The sequence below is a fragment of the Ictidomys tridecemlineatus genome, chromosome 8, assembly GCF_052094955.1.
Source record: "Ictidomys tridecemlineatus isolate mIctTri1 chromosome 8, mIctTri1.hap1, whole genome shotgun sequence".
Classification (NCBI taxonomy): Eukaryota; Metazoa; Chordata; class Mammalia; order Rodentia; family Sciuridae; genus Ictidomys; species Ictidomys tridecemlineatus.
This window is the reverse complement of record NC_135484.1, coordinates 93597999-93619453: the sequence shown is the minus strand read 5'-3', so window position 1 is coordinate 93619453 and position 21455 is coordinate 93597999.

The following is a 21455-nucleotide window of genomic DNA, read 5'->3' as shown; positions in this document are numbered from 1 at the left end:
CCCTGGCAAAATGCCAGGCGCCATCCTGACTTGTTAACAGACTCTAACACTGTGTCAAACTACAACTAAAAAATATTTTTAAAAAATGTTCAAGGGTTTTAAGAGAAAAAGAGATAACAAAATTTCTTTAAGATCAAAGATAAAATAGAAGGAAAAGTTAGGAATACATATTTTGGAAACAATGTCATTTAACTTGGCTAAAAAATAATTATTTGGACTGTATGCTTTGCAAAGAATTAAAAGAATTATAAAATTATTTTGTTTTTATAAAATCTTGTTCATTTTTTAAACACCTTATTGGTTTATTCAAAGGAGGTTACCCTTAGTCAAGTATTGAAATTTATGGATACCAAATTGAATTTTAATTTGCTTACAGAATGAGATCTTAATTATGTATTTGTGTATTCTTTACTGAAAGATATTAATACTTTTACTCTTTTTTTTTCTCAGAAATGGTCTTTTGACCTTCTTACCATGAAGTTGATGTAAAATTTGTAATTGGAAGTTTCCACATTCAATGTAAAGTAAGGTTGTATCTATAGAAAGCTTCAACTGTAAAATATCTACATCATTTAATAATATTTTATGAGTATACATCTTTTCTTAGTATTTCCCTTACTTTTCTACTATTTTAAAATTTAAATCCATTTACTTTATAACATCAATTTCTCCTATATCTTCTAAAAAAATTTGGCATCAGAATAATATATTTAGGGGACAGAGGTCCTGAACAATGAGTGAAGAGGGACAGTTGTTTGTTAAAGCTATGAACTTCCTATTGGCTAACATCTTGACTTTGTTCTCAGATGATATGTTCATATACATAGGATATCTAATGGAGTCTTCCAGAAAGTGTGCAGCATACAAAATCAATATGTAAGTATGAATTGTATTTCTTTATCTCAGCAACACAATTGGAAATTAAAATCAACAAAAATTGCTACATACAGTAACACCAAAACTGTAAAATAACTAGTAATAGATACAACAAAATACATGTATGGCTCCTGTAGTAAAAACTTCAAAATGATGCTATGGAAAGTGAATTCATAAAAATATGAATACATAAAAATATGAATAAATATAATATCTTCATGGATCAAAGGTTTTCTATTGAGATAAAAATTTTCCCAAACTCAATCTCTTTATTCTATGAAGTACCACTCAAAATCCAATAAAATGTTTAGTAAAAATTGACAACCTGATTCTAAAATTCACATGAAAAATGCAAAAGAGTTACCAAAATTACTTTGAACAATAAGAACAATAAAATCAATGTCAGAAAACAATCACTACATGGTCTGAATATCTACTATAAAGCTTCTTATAATGACTGTGATACTGGCATAATGATAGACAAATAGATCAATGTAACAGAAAACAAGGACAGTTGATTTCCTACAAAGAAAAGATATAAAGACATGTCAGTAGAGATAGTTCTTTCAATAAATGACACTGGAGCCATAGCTTTATCCATGTGTGAAAAAAAAATGGATTTGGATCCATACTATGAAATATATGTAAAACAATTACTTGTAAAATCTATAAAACTATAAAGTATCCTTTATGACTACTTAGATAAAAATTTCTCAATATAATATAAAAATCATAATCTCAAAACTAAGTTGATAAATTACTTTCATTAAAACAAAATGTCTTTTTGTTTTTAATTTTTTAATTGTTGATGGATCTTTATTTTATTTATTTATATGTGCTGTTGAGAATCAAACCCAGTGCCTCACACATGCCAGGCAAGTGTATTACTGCTGAACCCCAGCCCCGGCCCTTAAAACTAAATTTCTACTTTGTGATAAACATTAGAAACAGAATGCAAAGACAATATACAGATGAGGAGAAAATATTAATACACTGTAAATCTGATAGAGAACTTGTGACCAGAATTTAAAATATAAAATTAAACTAATTTTTTTAAAAAATGGGCAAAACCACTTCAAGAAGACAATCATACAGTGAAACCCACTATTCTGCATAACTAATATACACCAATAAAAAATCTTTAATAAAAGACAAATTAATAGCCAATAAGTCCATTAAAATAATTAATATCATTAGTGATTCAGGAAATGCAAATTAAAGCCAGTATGATACTACTATATACTAAGTACTATACAGATTATACCTAAAATTGAATAGAGTGGCCAGGGTACAGGGATATTAAAATATTTATGAATTTTTGCTGGAAATTAAAATGGCATCATCTTTTTGGAAAAAAAAGTTCGCCACTTTGTTAAAAGTTAAACATTCATGTCATAAAGTCTAGCAATTTTACTAGTAGATATTTACACCAAAAACATGAAAGTATATATGTTCATATCCAAACTGAAAACAATCTAAATGTACTTCAATGGGTGAATAAACAAATTATGAGATATCTATACAGTGAGTGAAAGAAGGCAGTTGAAAGAGCATGTGCTATATTATCACACTAACACAAACCTTTTAAAAGTGCAAGTGAATTAACAGTAGCAGAAAATAAAATAATGTTTGCTTTAGGATGCAGACAGCAGGAGGTGAGGAAAGTTTTAGAAGGCAGGGCTTCCAGAGGAAACTTTCAGAGATGATTGATATGTTAAACTTTATTGATTGAAATGATGGTCTCACAGACACATACATATATCAAAACATCAAATTGTACAGCTTTTGTGTGGTTTATTTCATGTCAATTACACCTCACTAAAGCAGTTGAAAATCAAATTTAAAAAAACAGATATAAAGGTAGCATGTAATAAAATTTCAGAAAGCAAACATTTAGGTTATAATGGAGAAATATACTTTAAATTATATTTTTTGCATTGTTTTGACAGGGATCATTGTCTAGAACTTTATTTTTTTAAAATTCATATCCTTAAATCTGTTTTTCTGTTACTTCTTAACACCTCCAAATGAAAGATGCACATGACTTGGGATGAGATGCAATCATTTCATAGTTAGAGAGGTCATCCCCTTGAAGAACCAGATTCATTTTATTTTAACGTCTCCTAATTGGCATAGTTCTGTCCTTTCATGCAGCAGAATTAACTATCTTCCATTTCCACAGATGCATCTGAAAATAGTTGAAGGAGGCTATCATATACCCCAGAGCCATTTCTTCTATAATAAAAAATATACACAGTTTACTGTGTCACTTTTGAGACATATTATTCTACCCTATTCATCTCATTCAGGATCCCCTTGAGCTTATTAGTGTCACTCTCAAAGTTTGGAACCCAAAACTGGAAGCAATAATCTGGATTTAATGAGATCAACACAGAGCACAAGGAGACTATAATCTCCTTTGTTCTGAACCACACAACAGCCTAAGATTGGATTACCTTTTTCAGCAACAGTGTCATGTTGTCAGTTCCTGTTGAACTTGAAGCTAAATAAAACTTCATGTTTTTCTTTTTCTTCAGCAGAACTGCTATAAATCCCATTTTCCACTTTTTATTTTTGTAAAACCAATGATTTGAACGTAAATGTAGGAATTTATATTTGCTCCTGTGAAATTACATATTGTTTTATGCTTCTTGTTTCTGCCTATTGAGATCATTTTGAATCCAATCTTTCTATCCACTATATTTATAGTTCCTCTTAGCTTTAGGTAATTCACAAATCTCATACATAACATTTTATTTCATGTGCTCTGCTTCAGCATTATATTCCCCCCAGCTACCAACTTACCTTTCACCTTCACTTCACAATTATAGTAGACCTATATTATTTATTGCCCAATGTACCTTTCTTTAAAATGTCATATCTTGTATTCTTTAGAACTGACAATTTTAGCAAACCACTCCCCCTACACAACAGCAAATGTGATCTGTACTGGTCAATTTAAACCTCCTCTTTCCAAGGCTACTGTGATTTACTCACAAAATGGACATTTTCCCTACTGGGCCAATTGGAATCCTCTATGATAAATCAAGTTTACAATACACACGGAGGTCATGATATGGGGAGAATGTGATCATCCCATTAAGAACAAAGAAAGAACTTACTGAAATTAGAATAGCATAAGAGCATGGGCACAATCATGGGCAGTTGAAGGGAGGACAAAAGCTGGGTAGCTTGTATTAACCTTTGAATATAACCCTAACTAAAGCCATAACCATGCCTTAGCATATCTGAAATGTCAAATAATTAGTTCTGTTCTTATATAACTTGACTTATAGATATCATTTAACTGCAATTTTTGCTGCTGTTAATTATTAATAGTAAGAATAATATATTTTGATGACAGGAAAATTTCCAAGGATGACACATAAAAATGTATCTATATTAAAATACATACTATATTTGAGACATAGAGGAGCCTAAATGAATAATTACTTTTCATTCATTAACTTATGGAGAATCAAATGTATATCAGTTATAACATAGAACATCAGTGATGTTTTTTTTGCTCTAGGGCATAAATACAGAATTCCAGATATGCTAGAACCTAGAATTACAGAATGCTTTGCAGAGACTGAATACTGCAGAGGATTCCTTATTTGAAATGGTTTGCTCCAGAAGTTTTTTTGTATTTTAGATATATTTTTTAGATTTTAAAATATTTGCATATGTATAATGATATATCTTTGGGATAAGACCCAAGTCTTGGTACAAATTTATTTTATGCTGCATATACAGATACACATATGTACACATATACACATATAGCTTGAAGATAATTTTATGCAATATATTTTAATACACCTGCATTTTGATTGCAGCTTGTCAGATGAGTTCAGGTGCAGAATTTTTGCACATGCAGCATCATATCAATGCTTAAAATGTTTCAAAATTTGGAATATTTTATATATCAGACTTTTGGATTAGGAATGCTCAACCTGTCCATAGTTTTGTAATTCCTTATATGTGATTATTTTCTTCTTTTTTTTTCTTTCTAAAAACAAAGTAACAAATATTTAAAATGTATCATATACTAACCATTTAGCTATTATCAGTGCTTTTGAGCTTGTTAGTATCTATAGGATGGAAATCCTATATGGTTTTATGCTTTTGTACATCTCTTCCCAAACCTCATTCATGACATCCTGATAGAAGGCATCAGCCCTCATGGAAGTATTTACACTATAGACAATGGAAAATTCTATAAGTCAAGCCTCTCACCCACCTACCTGGTTACTAATCATTCATCAGCACATCAATAGAAACAGAATTAATTGCTCCTGTGTACTATTTCAGCCACATGCTTTAAAAATGTTAACCCATTTAGATATAATAATGATGCCAAGAGCTAAGGATTGCTTTTATCCTCATTTTATAGGAAAAGAAATAAAGAGACAAAAAGATTTAATAATTCTTCTGGAATTGCACAGTTAGTAAATTACAAACTGACTTACTAAAAAAAAGTTCCATCTCTGCCATCTCTTAGTGGAAATTGATGCCACCCTAATTAAAAATGGTATTTTTCAGGCTGGGGATGTGGCTCAAGCGGTAGCGCGCTCGCCTGGCATGCGTGCGGCCCGGGTTCGATCCTCAGCACCACATACCAACAACGATGTTGTGTCCGCCGAGAACTAAAAAATAAATATTAAAAAAATTCTCTCTCTCTCTCTCTCTCTCTCTCTCTCTCTCCCTCTATCACTCTCTCTTTAAAAAAAAATGGTATTTTATATCTGTAGGGTTGAGCAAGATTTTTCTAGTTTGGCTATTTGAAAAGACTCACCAGGTCCTACTGAATGTACTCAATGAAAGGTATTTACTTCTTCCTTTGTAGCCTGCACACTGTTAAAGGAAAAATACCACAAAAAAACACCCTTTGGGAATTACTTTTTGGCTTCTAAAAATATAATCCTTAATAACTTAAGGTTTTTATATACCGAAAATTTCAATATATTGTCACACCATGTACTTGTTAGCATTGTCTTCATCATTCAATTCTCACTTCAAATTCACATTTTAATGGCTTTTCATAATCTGAATACTTTATTGAATTACTTGTTCAACCATATATTTATTTGGTTATTTTCCATAATTCCTCACTGAGATTATTCAGAATTTGTGACATTATTCTGGTGTGTGTGTGTGTGTGTGTGTGTGTGTGTGTGTGTGAGTGTAACTTACGTGACACTTAGTTCATAATCCTCTTAAGTCTATCATTAGGTCATGGCTTCCTTCACTTGAGATATTTAAACACTATTTCCTAAAGCCTTTGGCCCTATGGAGATTACAGCCCCATATTCTTTTCTCTTGTTTTTGATGTCATTATCCTTTTTTTCCTAAAGGTAAAATGTTATTTGTATAAAATAACATTTTCTTATTAAAAATGATTTGATATGATACTCATTGTTTTGTATACACTTTAAAATTATGTCAGAATCTTATTATATATTTCATTTTTGTTTATGTTTTTATTTCATGCAGCAAAGCACCTCATAGATGTTTAAATATTAAGATATCATAAAATGAGGAATCAATCAACCATGAATTTGAGTACTGGGTCTATTTTTTATAAGGTTTAAAAACTTTGGCAAATTAACCTGAGTTGTATTGTATAAAAAATTAATAAAGTTTCCTTTAATCACTATATGACCTTATGGCAACAATATTCCAAATGGCCTGGTAAGTACAAAGTTTTTAGCATAATGCATGGCATATCATAAGTACACAAAAATATTAATTTGTATACTTTCTCATAAGAAAATATTTCTTTATGTCTTGACATATTATTTGAATTTAATAAAGTAAATAACTTGAAGAAAAGCAGTTCAATTCTTCCTTCCATGACAATGAATAAAAAAATCCTGTCTTAAACAATGGTGATCATGGTTATAATGATTCATCATGAAGGTTACATGCATAAAGTTCTTATATAGCAGATGCTAAATATATTTCTATGCTTCTTGTATCTGCAGATTTACAGTGTATGAAGTAATTCTCACTCCTTTATGAAACCCACAAAAGTCAAGAGACATGCCTATGACCAATCAGTTGGTGGCAGAGCAAATTTAGGTTTGTCTGATTAAAAAGTCTCTTTTCATTGTTTTTTGCTAAATATTTCTATCTATATCTAGGACACCAGTATTCTTAACTTCTAGTTGGTACACATCTGTAACCTAGATATTCAGGAGGCTAAGGCAGAAGGTTCACAAGTTTGAGGCCAGCCTGGGAAATTTATCAAGACCTTATGTCAAAATAAATTTTTTTAAAAGGGCTGGGGATTTAGGTCAGTGCTATAGTACATGCCTCATATGTGAAAAGTTCTGGGTTCAAACTCTGGTAAAATCATCATCATCATCATTATCATCATCATCTAAACTAGAGGTAACTTCTAACTAGGTACATCAAGAAGGTGATGTAGGATTTTCTAGATTCTAGCATGCACCATACTCATACAATGGTCCATCTGGAAATTTCACATTAAATGACACAGATGGATCTATGGATGAATGAGTAGATAGAAGGATGGAAAGATACAGATAATTTGATAAATTCCAATCTTTGGTAGTTAGTTTAATGAGGAAGTTATGCCTTACCATCATTTCTCTACCAACATATCATTATGCAAACCATCTTTAATTTGCCTGCTAAAAAAATAGGAAAGAAAAAGTACTCAGCAAAGAGAAAAAGTGTCATCTCTTTCATGGACTAATATAATTTAAATTGACCTAATACTAATTAAAGCTTTTTCATTAATGACTAGCACAGTGCACTAGATTTAAGCTGGGTAATTTTTTTCATATTACTTTTTAAATTTTCTTTTAGTTATAGATGGACAAAATATCCCTATTTTGTTTATTTTTATGTGGTGCTGAGGATCGAACCCAGTACCTCACATGTGATAGATGAGTACTCTACTCCTGAGTCACAACCCCATCCCCTTTATGTTACTTTTAATGACAGGTTTAGGTTATTAAATTGCCAGAAAAATGCATAACTTCTAAAATTTTAAATATGCTGCTATAAAAGGAAATATTATAGTGTGAAAAAGAATATAGGACCTGGGGGTCTAAAGGCTATGGATCAAATCCTAAATCAGATATTTATTCAATGAATTGGGTAAATGATCTCATTTTTATTACTTAGTTTTCTCTGTTAAGATTGTAGAAAATCATATTTCTAAAGTGAGATAAAGAAAGTTGAAGCACTTTAGAAGCCATAAAGTATTTTGAAATGGAAAAAAATAGCCACCATTGTGATTACTCATTACCAAAAACATCAGGTCAGCTGATGCTTAGCATAGATGCTGTTGAAAAAAGCCCAGGAAGCTTTTGCTGGAATCCTTTTATTTCTAATGTGATTTAAGTTGTATATTCACCTATGGGTAATCTGAAGTCAACAGGTTAATTGGTAACTTTTAAAGTCTATTCACAAGTGCCCCCAGCCACCAGGCTTTCCACAGTCTCTGGTCTCCAGGAAATCACATCAAATGAGAGAGATTGCTATGTTTGGCATTATGCAACTTACATCCTTTGGTTCTTTGCTATGTGAGTTTTTATTTTGAGTGATTTCTAAATTCCTACCAGTATGTGTCTTTGCTGTCTTTTTCATAATCATAATCACCAAAAGCACCTATTTGATTTTGCTATGTGGGAGGCACTATTTTGCATGGTTGACAGATTTCATGGCATCCAGTTCTCTCCACAATACAATGAAGTATAGGAGTATAGAAAAGAAGTACAGAGAGGACTTAGATCTCCAACTGAATTACTATGGGGCATGAAAAAGCCTACAGTCCTCATAGATTCTAATCCAGAGAGAACGGATTACAGGCAGAGGGGATGTGGATTTAGGGGGACATTGGTACTGGGAGTTATTTACTTATCTGACTGGTGAAGCATGTCCTATTTTCCTCATGATTTTATAGGTGAGGTCTGGGGTTCAGGGAGGGTAAGCAATTTGGCCAAGTAAAACATGTTGAACTCAGGAAAAATACCCACCACACTCTCTGTGAACTAACAGGATAACCCCACTTATCTCGTACTTATGGTAGGCCAATTTAAATTTAGCAGTTTGTTAGAGGCTACATTTCAATGCCCAGGTGAACTTGGGAACATATCTAGTGTAATGTAAATTTGTGATTTCTGTTTCTTTTGTGGAAAGGCATGATAACATGTTGTCTATATTAATACTTGTTGACGAACAAGCACACTCTTTTGGAGGATGTTAGCAAATTTTTCCAAGAAATATAGAACTGCTAGGAGCAATTAGTTACCTAGATCTTAATGTCTTCATTTTGTAATTCAGTATTAGCAAAACTTCTTTAATAAATTACTTCCCATTGGCAGGAAGAGACCAAGGGAAACTTGATATAAGGACAGGTAGTGTTAGTCTGGACTAGTCTACTGAATTCCATTAAAGCATTCTAAAGGTTCATGGGGATGAGTTGTATATTGATTAGATTTCTTTATTACAATCCATCTACAAACTTAGTGGCTTAGTTCAACACTCATTTACTCATAAATCTATCATTTAGCTGGGTGATTCTGCTGATCTGGATCAGGGGTGGCTGATCTTGGCTTGGACTTGCTCATATTTCTCTTATGGGTTGGATGGAGAGTGGTTTATCTTAAAGCTATACTCACTATGGGGTATGCTGATGAGGGTGAAATGATACTTTTCATTTTACTGGCTAATGGGGATTTGCTTAAATGCTGGCAGCAGTGTTCTAAGAGAATGAGAAGATGTAATACCTTCTGAGGCTCAGGCTTGGAAGAGGTATAGCATAACTTCTATGATATTCTACGGGTCAAAGCAGAAAACAGTGAACACAGCAGACTCAAGGGGTAAAAATTAACTCATTTCATGATGGTAGGGGCTATAAAATCACTTAGAAAAGGGGGTAGATATAGGGAAGAATGGAAAACTGTACCTATCTTTTATTCATCCAATCATAGTGGGTGTGCCATAGAAACAACAGCTGAGCAGGTCAGTCTTGATTAAACAGCTGTGACCTTGGGAGGTAAAGTATATGAAATATAGGATGGGATTGTAACTCAGAGCTAGAGCTCTTGCCTAATATGTGTAAGGCCTTGGGTTTGATCCCTAGTACTGAAAAAAAGAAATAAACAAGTATGTGAAACACATTGAAGATGTCAAAAATGATTTTGTAGGGAGAGTTTTCAGCAGCATCCCAGTGACCCAAAGACAATGGCCCTCTTTACATGATATTTGTAATCAGTACTGATCCTTTGTGAGTGAAGATTTAGCTGAATTCTTTGGATAATCTAAAACCAAAGTTGGTTTTATGAGAGAGATCTACATGTCCTGATGATTTGGTAGATAGAAGCTCAAAGCCATTTTATTTAAACAAAAAGCTTTTACGATATTCACACCATATAGTTGTTACAAGTGCATATATCAGAGACAAAATTTTGACATATTTTGTCAGTGATTTCCTCTTGAATTTATATCTGAGTCCCATACTTTGTCTTACTTCCCTTGACCCACCAAACAGTATATTATATTCAGATCCCTATTTTAATGGCTTGTTTATTTTTATGATTTTAACATAAATCTACCTACATTATGCTACAACACCGACAGAATTCATCTAACTGTATTTAAGTTGTTCAATCTTAAAATCTAATTAAGTATTTATGGTCTCACATTTTATATTTTACTCAGTCACAAATTGAATGCTAGAAGAATATAGTTTTAATTGAGGTCAAAATGGAAAATTAGTAGTTTCTAAACACAATCAAAAGCTAAGCTAATGTAATATGCCATAGGATCAGTGCTTTGTAGTTTTAATACTTTTTAAATTATTTTATAAAAGCATTACATATTTTGTAGTATTTGGGGAAATCTATAGAACACAAAGAAGGAAATTTAAATTATCCAAAATTAAAACATTCAGAAAGATGCTGAGTACCCCTAATACAAAGTGCAAACTTCAAAATGTTCCCAGATCTAAAGCTAAGCACTGATCTACACCACACACAGAAAATTTCCCACCATAAAAATTGTTCAATTCAATAAAATAATAAAAACATTGTAAAAATTATCTTTAGTCTTATGTAAAAGTTATATATGAAACACAAATGAATTTTGTGTTTAGAATTGAGTCCCATCTCCAAAATATCTCATTATGTAAATATAAATATTGAAAAAATACTTAATCCAAAACTACTCATGTCCAAGCATTTTGAATGAGGGGATTTAGTCTGTATTTTGATGAATATCCTCAATAATTTGCATAAAATATTTTATTATTTTTAAAATAATACATTGGTGGCAGAGAGAGTTAGTGCCTGACAGGTGCTCCCTGTGTTCCTTACATTTCTAAGATCTCTCTGATGAGTGTGAGAACCATGATACTACTTCCAGATGATGGAATGGATGATAAATATCATAGATATCAAAGCAATGAAAATTTTATTTGACTACTACTTTAACCTAGTATTAAATTAGAATTAAAATGTATTGCAAAAATGGGAAGAGGCACACTTCCTTCAGAAGAATTTAAGAATAATTGTCTTGTAACAAATGAAAATTGACTTTTTTATTATTTATCAATTGAGATTTGTAAACAAAGTCTGCATCAGCTGTGACAACAGCAAGAAACATAGCTGGCATGCTTAACAAAGTAAATTAGAATCTCCATTGTCCCACTGCACAATTTAAGTTTTTCTCGTGTCTTAGAATAGCACACTGTCCATTGAGTTTTCATGGATGAGATAGAAGAAATTTAAAAGAAAGAAAATGGGATGTTCCCCTCAATAAACAAAACAAATTTCAGTCTTTAAATAAATAGTAGTACATGTGGCATGTAATAGATCTGAATTTCTGGTGTATTTTACTTTTATACTGTGATCTCAGCTAGTAGCAATTTTCTTTCATATGGTTTCAAAACAACACTACTGCTATTATAATAAAAGGGGCTGAGAATGAGAAAATGACAACAGCCTATTTCTCACTGACTTGGTAAAGAAATGCAATTGTTAACAATTTTTTGCTATATTGCATACTAGTTGTGTTTGTATTAGTTTAGTGTATGAAAATAAATATCTCTTCCTAGGCAACCAGAGAGAATTACTATTATAGAATTTGGAAAAAAATGCTTCATTTTTAAAAAAATAAATAAAATATGGATGATATCGTGGTGTTTGAAGCTCTACATAGAAATAGCTCTCTAAATCTGTTTTAGGGGTGCCTGTGAATCCCTGTTTTCTCTCTGTCACTCTCTTTTCCTTCTCCAGTTTCTGTTGTCTTCCATTAACAGAAAACATCTAGATTATCTTCCAGCATGTGCTTTTCATGCATGGTGGTTATCTGAGACACTGTTTTCCCCCTGTACAAAGCCACATAGTAAATATATTCATCTTTGCAGGATAGACCTTTCTATGATCACTCTTCAACTTGCAATTATACAATGAAAACTGCCTTAGGCAAGGCATAAATGAATGTGTGTGAATAAGTATGTTTCAATAAAACTTAATTTACAAAATAGAGGCTAGGGTTGGGAGGAAGATTTGATCCAGAGGCCATAGTTGGAGGAGCTCAGTTTAGAACTCTGTTGCTTCCAACAAGTAATTCAATTTAACCATGGTATGTTTCCATAACAAAGTTGTCTTACTTAAGATGACAACAAACCAACTGTTAATATGCATAACTCACTAAGCATTTGTAAAATACATTTGAAATCCTGTGTCCAATTGTTACTAAATTCTCTTCTGCTTCTTTTTTAAATTTGGCCTAGAAACATGAAACTTGCCAGCTTACATATGTAGGTGAATATGAATTTTAGTTTAAACCTATACTGACATTGATAACCCCATTAATAGGGATTACTTTGTAAAGTGGTCAGGTTGGCAAGAATTTTTTTCTCCTGTCTTCTTTATTTGCTAAAGGTCACATATAGAAAATGGAATTTCACAGATCTCAACACACCTTCAAGTATGCCCTCCAGTAGATGAGTCCCCCACAGTCATAAACACTGTTCTAGTGTTGCCATTTAGAAATTTACTGCATTTCGCAGTCCAATAGCTCAGTAAAAGCAATTTTTATTTTTACCTCCTGTATCAACCTGTGTGAAAATCTTTCCATGTCAGAGAGGCCGTAGGAGGCAAACATTAAAGTACTTTTTTTATTTTAGAAAATAAAACCTGTTAGAAAATCAGGCTTCAAAACACTGTCTGTCTCAAAATATTGACAGCTGAAGAAGCAGTGGGAGGCAACCTAAGGAACAGTTTGCTACACCAGCAATAAATGTTAACACATTAGAACATTCTTAATAGAAAATTAATGAAAATTGTTACTTACTTAAAATTTTTTCACTTATTTTCCTATTTCCAACACTCATGTCTTCCTTTATCTTTTTCACTTCTTAGTCTCCCCTACCATCTCAAATTGTATTTTTTACATTATTATTATTAACTGTTCTACCAAGTATATAGAAAATTTCCCATGTTTATAAACCATAGGAGAAAATTTAAAGCCCACAGAAAAGTAGGAATAAGATTTTGATTTTTCAACCACTATAGAAACCAATTTCCTTTTTCTGTTTTCATTGTATTATCTTTCTCCAATTTATCCAAAGTCTGACAGTCAAAGTTTTCAATTTTCTATTTTTTCAAACATAAGCTTCTTTTTGTGACCATTCATAATTTAGTTATGCCATTAATTAGCCAGTCCAAAAATATTTCCTCTACTTAAGATACCTTACCCTAGGCATCTTGTCCTCAAAGACTCTATAAAGTACCTCCTCCTGGCTTTGCTTATATTGAGCTACTTAACCATAATAATGCACCAACTCAGTCTATCCACCCATCAAAATCCAACTAGAATATTCACAATTAGTGGAGCTATCTATTCTCTCTACCTATTTTATGATTTCTATATTTTATCATATCAAAACTCCTAATTAAAGGCAAACTTGTCCTGATCATCTACAGCTACATTATCTGTCTCCCCTTCATTTTTCTGATTTCATAACCAAGGCTCTCTCTTTGTCCACTCCACTTCTATTATTCGGTCCTCTTCATCCTTAATCCTGCCACAGGACTTTTGCATTTTACTCTCCTAAAATATGCTTTCCCAGTTGTCTGCATGTCTAGCTGGACAACTTCACTGGTTTACTATTCAGTGAACCTTTACTAATTATCCCATCAAATTCTCACCCTACTCTGCAGACATTGCATACATTTCTTTCCTCTCTATTCTTTTCATTTAGCATTTTTTTACTCTTTATTGTATTTACTTGTCTTGCTCTTTGTCTGTTCCACTATAAGATATGTAAAAGTAGGTATTTTATCATTTTTAATCATCATTATGTGCCTAGTGCCTAGAAAAACATCTGAAACTTGAAGTACTGCGTAAATATTTGTTGCATAAAATGATTTTCAGGAGCATATACTTCTCACTTCATATTTCGTTTTTTTTTTTTCTTACATGATGCAAATCTGTCCCAGTTAGATTGTTAGAATGAGGTCATGATCTAGGTTGCATCATTTTCTGTGTTCCTGCAACACCTAGAACATGATGAGCATAGAGGAGGAATTCAGAACATGGAGGATTTCACTAAGATCTTGATGAGTTGCATGCATGTGTGACTATGTAATATCAAATGCCACCATTATGTACAATTAAAATGCACAAATAAAAATATGGGAAAACCCCAAACGATGACAAAAAGTCTTGATAGGTAGATGTGAAAATGAATATAAATTGACCAAAATAGGATAATCTTGCTGCTTGGTAATTAATGCAAGATTCTAGGAAAACTGTCATTTCCAATTATGACAAAGAATCAGTTCCACTTATTACTATTTCCTCTTGATAATTCCTTTATCACTCTTTAAACACTGAGTCAGGATAACTCAAGAAATACTAAAATTCAAGAAAGATGAATGTAAGCAGGCCAACAGAAAACTGAGGGATGACAAATGGGGGTTTCCTGCATGCTCTATAAAAAATCTATGTGACTATCTGATCCAGAATGAAAATAGCTTCATGTAATATTAAATAAAAACCCTCTCACCAGTTTCAGAGCCTGTGTGTTGGGCTATTATTGTACCCAAGCTTACCTTTTGTTTGTGTTAAATATTTTGCTCCACTTAGGAGCATCATGACCTAACAAAAGCTCTTAAATTGCAAACAGTGACCTTGATCTGACAGTTAGAATAATCTATGGCTTAAAGTATGTGTAGTAGCTGGTGCAATAATAAATCAATTCAAATTAGTGCAGATGTGACTAGCAAGTAGTCCAGAAATTAGAAATCTGTGGCTCCTTCCTCTCAAAGCTCCTGCTGGGAATGTTGAATTGTCTACAATTTAGCTGTTAAGATCATTTTGTTGTCACATAGCTGCATTGCATAGGAGGGCCCACCTTCATTACCTGAACTGAATCATTTAACCAAGGACACTTGGCTCCTTGCCTAGCAGACCTGTGGAAAGCACTTCTGAGGTGAGGGCACTGCTGCTGTGATGTGATATTTTTAAAGAGGAAAGTTATGTCTATGTCAAACACAAAATAGCGAAATAAAGCAAAATGTATTTTGGCAATAATTAGCATTATTTTACACAGAGCTAAGCTTCAGAACTGAGAAAAAGGAACTCTGAAAAGCTAGCGTGTGTGTGTGTGTGTGTGTGTGTGTGTGTGTGTGTCATATTCTCTCTCTCTCTCTCTCTCTCTCACACACACACATACACACTCATATGCCCTTTTTATCCACATCAAATTGTTATAAATCAGATATCTCAATTTAATCTCATTACTTACTTGACCACAGCCTTCAGTCCTTCCACCTCTTAGATCTCATTTTTTGTCTGATTCCTTTCCAATTTCATAACTCCAATTTCTTCATCCCTTCATTTTCACTCAATATAAAATATTTCTGATCCCACTTTTTTGTGCTTAGCCTTCTCCTCTGAGATTCTGCTCACTAACACTTTGAACAACTTGGACTCCTGTCATTTCTCTGCAACTACCTGGCAAAGTTGCAATTGTAATTTAAAACTGAAGTCTTTATACTTAACGCAGTTTCCTAAGTTTTACTCAAAACTAGAAACCAAGTAGATCGGTGACACCAAAAAATAATTTTCAGATGTAGCTAGGCCCTCAAGCTTACTTAAATAGGACTTATTTATCCTTAGCCCCATCTTCCATTCCTATCATTGTTGGAATTTTTCTGCCTTCTCCTGCCTTGCAATCTTGGGAATTTAGCTCTACTTCAAGTAGAAAGCTGAAACAATTGGTCGACTTTTTATAATTTTTACTTATTAATATAAACCTGTTCATATTTTTCATTTTTTCCTTGGTCTCAGCTGAAAAAGACGATGTCCTATGTTACCCCATTTTTCTGGGTCAGAGAGATTTAGTCTCCTTCAAGGAATGCCCCATTATGTATTTCTTCTCCCTTCATCTAACTCTCCCTATTGACTTCATTTACAGTCAATAAGCTTGCTTCATTGAGACTCCTTACTAGTCACCCTTAGCATCTCCATTCCATAGCTATCTTCATCAAGAAGTATCACTCATCCACCCTCCACCGTCTTCCTCCTTTTTCTTGTATTCATTCTTCAATCCACTTTTCCCTCTCTGGAAACTGCTCTGAAATCAAGCTATGATCTCTATGTGCCAAAGTCAGGGTGTATTTTTACAGACCTGACTTCATTTGAGACTCTTTTTCACTCATCTCCCTTGGCTTCTATGTTCTCAGTGAGTCTTTTAGACCTCAAATTCTCTGTCTTGCCAGGATCTTTCCGAGTTGGCCCCATGTAATCTCCCCTAACCCCATCCTTTCTCAAAGAAGTCTTTCTGTGGTTCCTCCTTCCACTGCGTTTCCTATCCTGATGCTGCACCATGTCTACAGTGTCATCTTCCCAGTGCAAAGCATTCTTTCTTTGTGCAGGCCTTTCTCGTTATCATTAACTCTTGTATGCTATTTACTGCAATATTATACTAAAGATATTTGTGTCTGTCTTCATTAGAAAAATTATACATACTGGGATGGCAGATACCTGTTGAGCTTATCGCTGTTTACCCCATAATACCTTAAACATAAACAGCACTCAAGAATTACATTAAATGGAAGTTTCACATACCCCTAATGGTTTAGTCTACATTTTTCAAAAGTCAGGCTGCACCTAAAACCACCAGGAAACAAATTAATTACATTACATGTTATTGCTATTCTTGGAAACCTTCTATATTCCTGTTGTGTTACCAGGCAGTAAAATTTCCTTCTCACAGAAAATTTTCATCCTTTACACTCAGAAATAATTCAGCATACATTTTACTGAAAGAAAGGAAGATTAACATCCATGAAATCACTTTGCATAAAGATTTTTCCTTTAGAAACCTACTTTCCTTTCATTTGCCTGCAAGAAATTTTCCATGCTTCCTTTTTATTTTAAAAGAGAGGAAGAGAATTTGTGATTACATGTCAATAAATGGCCACCTTTTTCTCTCCTAGGGTACACACAGAATGAATCAGAACCACCACCACAACGCCTCATAGGAAATTTACTCAGGTAATCAGGGTGCATTTCATTGTGTGTACACCCACTTCAGCTCTGATTGAAGGAGTGCTCTTTAAAAAAAAGTCTCATGAACTGGGTACAGTGGCACACACCTGTTCTCCCAGCAACTCAAAAGACCAGGGCAGGAGAATCACAGTTTTGAGGGCAGCCTCAGAAACTTAGCAACACTCTGTCTCCAAACAAAAATTTTTTAAAAAAATTTTTTTTTCACAGTAAAAGGAGTCTGTACTTTGAAGTTGGAATATTGTTGCTCAATTTCCATTCCAGTTCTTTTTAGCCTAGTGTCTTCAAGCAAAATAAATAACATTTCTGAAATTCATATGCATTGTGATAATAAAAATGCTTCCTTTCTGACAAGGTATTTATTAAGATTAAATGAGATGATGCTTCTGAAAGCATTTTGAAAATAGAATGCATTATTCTAATACTGACTTTTATTTCCAATTTCCAATTTACTTCTTTGGATAACCTTTCTGTTTAGCCCTCTAAATCATACTCTTGGATCCAATTAGCACTTTTTATCATTATACAATGATCAAGATTGCTGTTAATTTTCTATATATCCTTTCTAATAAAGATTTGCCATGCAGACATTACCAAGGAAGTTAAGTTTTCCCTGCTTGGAATCTACTATGTTGTTCATTCCTTGACAGATTTATTTTTCTGATTGATTCTTTATATGTTCTCTATGCTTTATACCTCAGCTCTAGAAAATTACCTTGGGGAACATTCTTATAAATTTACTAATGACACCTCAGTGAGTAATGTTCAATACAAACCAGATGAAGAAAATAAGCATTCAGTGCTATAATGTAATTTGAAATCCTTACCTTATTGCAATAACTCTGAGGCCTAACAAGTATTATGCTCATATTTAATTAAGTTGGATCGTCTTAGAGACTTGTACAAATAACATTTTATTCATTAGAATTCAGATTTTTGAAGCTATTTCTCTGGCTTCAATGTTCCATAATCAGTGGTCCAAAATGGAGTTTATTTTAGTCTTCACCAATGACTACCTCACATAAAACCTATAGTGATAACATTCTATTAATTAATATTTGTTTGTAACACAATAACAATATATCTTAAAGTGTTCAAAAATCATCTAGTATAATCTAGACATGCTACATGCATTTAAGTATTTGAATTTGGTTTCAATAACATTTTAAAAATCATAATTTGTTTAAATAATATCTAATAAATTTATCTTGTACATTAAGTACAAAAAAATATTTTCTTTGATATATGAAAAACAATTTAAGTATGTGTACCTGTGAATATAATATCAAAGCTCTTATAATTCACATTAAAAATTTGGCCAAATTATATTGCTATATTGATAATTTTTTAAACTTTTTTCCCCATTATGTATACCTACTTTTAAAGAGTATAGGAACAACTAAATTCTCTTCAACAAATTAAACATGAAAAGTTGTATGATATTATGATGTATGTATATCAAGATCCAGAGAAAGTCAAGTAGATGTTTGGTTTAGATGTGTGAGAAAGACGTTTTTGTTGTTAAAGATACAGAAATTCTAAGTATCCTCTATTAAATTCAGGATTCTAGGTGATAGGATTCTTTTGTTATTGTTACTTATTTAATAAACAGTATGTTTTCTAGGACCTGCATTACAAAACATTTTTTTCAACAGTGAGGTGCAGTTATTCTATTGTTGAAGGGACTCTTTGTTGTTCCTACAATATCCCAGCCACATCTCTGCACTTGCATTTTATATGTACAATATTTATGTGATTTTTTCCTTTAGATAGAAGTTTTAAACACAAGACCTTTTTTATTCATCTTCAAAACTATTGCACCTAACTGTTGGGCACACATTACATACAGAATAAAATCAGGAAACATTAAGTGAATAAATTAATAAATAAACCACTACTGTGTAAAGATAGTATTATTGCTATTGATTTCTGACTCACTCTTCTTATGTACTTATTCATTCCACTTATCAAAATTCTAAGTGAGAACATGACTGCAATATTTTATAGAACTAAATAAAATATATTTGAATCTTTATCAGAAACTTCTTAGTCATAATTTGTATCCAGTGGCATTGCTCATAAGTCTTTAAGAGCCAGCTCTCCAGAGGAACAAAGGAAAAAATAAAAATGAACAGTCTTGATTTGTAGCCTTTGCTGACTTCTGAGGTATAATACTCCCAACATGGCCAATTTTAAGCTACCAACACCATGTCTCTGACACAGAGTAGGGAGGAAATAAGCACAATTGGCTCTCCTGAGTCTCCAGGAAGGACATCACTGGTTGCTCCTATACTGCATCTTACATTACTCATTTCAGCTGGCTTTGCTGAATTGCCTTCTGCTACAGGTTTTCAGTAGTTCCTTTCAAGGACTCACTTCTATGCACAGAGGTAATAAATCAAGGACATTAGGATGGTAGGCTGCTGGGTTCTTTAAAAACATTATCCTTAAATACCATCATTAATATCACCAATAAACCACAAGGAAAATTACAGGTACTCTCTTCCAGGAAACATATTTAAAAACTCATATAAAAAGTAAAAGAAAGTCAAGTCTGAGATGAATACCTTTGGAATCTATTGTGATTTGAGTCAAGTAAAGGTTGTATTATAGTTAATAATTTCATCCTTTTAGGTGGAAAAAAAATTGACCATTATCTCTGAAAATCCTTTACTGATTTATGTTAACTACTTCCTTCCTCATTTTTCAATTAATTTAAACTTAGCTCGTCTCTCCTAGTAAAACCTCAGAACTTTAAACATTTGAGGTAAACCACATGTTTACATATTGATGCATTTTAGGCATGTTGGTTTCTGGCTTACAGTTATTAGCATCAAATGAGAAAAAACCAGATCAGCAGTTCTTCAAAAACAAAATACATAAGAGCTATTTATTTGTCATCTGACTTCAGGTGATTCATTGGATTCTTTTTCATCAGCACAAGAATAAAAATATTTTACTAGCAATCAATTCCTATGATTACTTTAAATCATGGCAGTATTCAACATATAAGGGAGAAAAGAGATCATTGGCAAAGGTTTTTCATACTGTCAAAAAGTATTTCAAGTATCAATTGTTTTGATAGTCAAAATTAAATACATTGTTGGCAATGTAATTCTAATTTTACTGTCTACATGTATACTTTGAAGTTCACTGAACAGAATCATTTCTTCCAAGAGTTCAAACTTGGAATTTTTTTTTTTTAAGAAACAGAATAATGTATTGAATTCTTAGTGTGTATGTGAAGTTCAAAAGTCATAGCCCCCCACACACACCAAAAAAAAAAAACTGTAAACAAAAATAAACATCTGTGAGGATGTATCTTATCCACTTAGACTTGGTAATTTATAATCAATATAAATTTATTGCTCATAGTCTGGCTCACAGATCAAGGAATCAGTAGATACGGTGTCTGGTGAGGACTCATTCTCTGCTTCAAAGACATGTGCCTTCTAGACATGTCCTCACATGGTGGAAGGGACAAACAAACTCCTTATACAAAGGTACCTTCATGAGGGGCAGAGCCTCAGGATTTTATGGTCTTTGAAAGGCTCTACCTCTTAATTCCAGTGCACTGAAGATAAAATTTTAACATGAATTTTAGGGTGACACAGACATTCAGACCATAGCAGCATGGGATATCACAAATATCTAATTACAAAGACAGGCTACTGCTATTACACTCAAGTTATGTGTAAATTTAAAATGAAATCAATGTGTTTTAAAAATTGATTTGTATTAGACTACACAAAATAAGAAACTATCAATATCAGGTGAAATGGATTACAAAAATCAGAAAATCCTAGGGCTCTTAAAGTACAATAGCCATGTTCATTTTTGTAGTATGATGGATCATCAGGGAAATGTTAATTATAATCATCACATCTGTTTATGAAACTTTATTGAGACAGAAATTGAATGCTATATTTAAGCAACAACAGTCATTTTAAAAAATTTTAATTTGTTATATATGACAGCAGAATGCATTAAAATTCATATTACACATACAAAAGACAATT